The 2,032-nt window shown below is 40.6% G+C and overlaps 1 pseudogene; it reads left to right on the plus strand.

Moving 5' to 3' along the window:
• The first annotated feature begins 985 nt into the window (after positions 1-985).
• LOC119825474 lies at positions 986-1,421 on the plus strand (annotated as a pseudogene).
• The last annotated feature ends 611 nt before the right edge of the window (positions 1,422-2,032 follow it).

Below are 2,032 nucleotides of genomic sequence, written 5' to 3' on the forward strand. Positions count from 1 at the left end.
ATCCACTACAATAAGAAGCTTCTCTGACGTGGATTAAGCAAGGCACTGATCAATGGATATGGTGGTGTGTCATTAAAAGTCATTTTAACACTGTGTTGTTTTAGCAGGTTAATAGTATTAGCTTTTCCCTAAGCTTCTGACTGAACTGGTCTTAGATCTTGGTCACTTTAGAAACTGCCAGGTATAGGTTTTATCTCGTGGAGTAGGCCTAAAATACATCAAAAAGTGGTTGGTTACTCTAGAAACCCACAACTGGATAATGAGCAAAGGTTGAGAGACTTTGGAGAACGCATTCTTATGTGGAATGTCTTTATCAAACCCTTCCTTTCAATCTATATAGAAGAAGAGGCAGAAAGATTGTAAGCGTCAGAGGTAATGGATGTCTCAAGGAAAAAAAAAAATATCTTCCAGACAAAACAAGACTGAAGCACATATGAACACACAGGCTGTGACAACATGTGTATAAGCCTGGTAAGATCCCAGCACTGAGGGAGCTCTATGCAATTGATAGCCAATGAAAATGGGAAACAGATAGATATATAGATAAAAAAAATTTTCTTCAATGAGAGCTACTGGGTGTAATGACTATACTCTAGGGCCAGCCCCAAGCCCAGCAGTAGTTGGCCAACAAACACCAAGCTGAATGGTATCTTTGGGAACGTTTTGTTTTCTTTTGCTTTGTTTTGGCACTCTTTGTCTTATTGATCTTTTGCTTGTCTGTTTTGATTTTTATTTTTTGTGGGTTTTGTTGTTTATTGTTTTTAGGATTATCTTTTTATCAGAGAGAGAGAGAGAGAGAGAGAGAGAGAGAGAGAGAGAGAGAGAGAGAGAGAGAGAGAGAGAGAGAGAGAGAGAGAGAACATAAAATTTGATTGGTAGAGAGCTAGGGAGAATCTTGGAGGAGTTGGAGGAGGAAGCATAATCAGAATATACTGTATGAAAACTGTTTAATTTCAAGAAATAATTAGAGATCGCAGCCGCCAAAATGAAGTTCAATCCCTTTGTGACTTCTGACCGGAGCAAGAACTGCAAACGGCATTTCAATGCGCCTTCTCACATTCGGAGGAAGATCATGTCTTCCCCCCTTTCCAAGAGCTGAAACAGAAATACAATGTTTGCTCGATGCCCATTCGAAAGGATGACGAAGTTCAGGTTGTCCGGGGACACGACAAAGGCCAGCAGATTGGCAAAGTGGTCCAGGTGTAAAGGAAGAAATACGTCATCTACATTGAACGGGTGCAGAGAGAAAAGGCTAATGGCACAACTGTCCACGTGGGCATCCACCCAGCAAGGTGGTGATCACCAGGCTAAAGCTGGACAAAGACCGAAAGAAGATCCTGGAAAGGAAAGCCAAGTCCCGACAAGTAGGAAAGGAGAAGGGCAAATACAAGGAAGAAACAATTGAGAAGATGCAGGAGTAGGGGCGTCTCATCCAGTTTTCATTAAAGACTGTTTGAGTAAAAAAATAATAATAATAATAATTAGAAAAGTCATCTTCAGTTGAGTGATAAATGTTTTGCTTTTGTCTCTACTTAGCATTTTTATGTGTCTTATTTTACAAAACAGTGCTAATGTCCTTGTCACAGTTGATTTTCTGTCATGGTGACTAGCATACTCCCTTTCATTGTTCGTTTACCAAGCTTTTAATTCTTCTGCCATGAAAGTGCCAAATTTGATACCTGAGAGGTGTCCTCATCTTCGCAGGATAAACACAGTCAAGTATTTCTTTCCCAAGCATAGATTCCGTGACAACTACCCTGCAAGGGGGGATGGAGGTGAGAGAAACCAAGGATATTAACTCTCTCTTGAGAGAGTTCATTCACATGACTTTCCTACACACTGAGCATATGGAATTTGAAACCTTGGCTTTTCCCCAACAACATTTCTGAACAACAATTCTAACAGGACAAGAGAACATTTAGGGTCCACTTCTTTCCAGTCCTATAGGTTGTTGGGCTCTTCTGCTGAGGCTATTAGCTCTGGCTATATGAGGACACCTGCCCACCAAAACAAACACAAGATCACTAATTCA

Source organism: Arvicola amphibius, chromosome 10 (genome assembly GCF_903992535.2).
Source record: "Arvicola amphibius chromosome 10, mArvAmp1.2, whole genome shotgun sequence".
In the NCBI taxonomy this organism is placed as follows: domain Eukaryota; kingdom Metazoa; phylum Chordata; class Mammalia; order Rodentia; family Cricetidae; genus Arvicola; species Arvicola amphibius.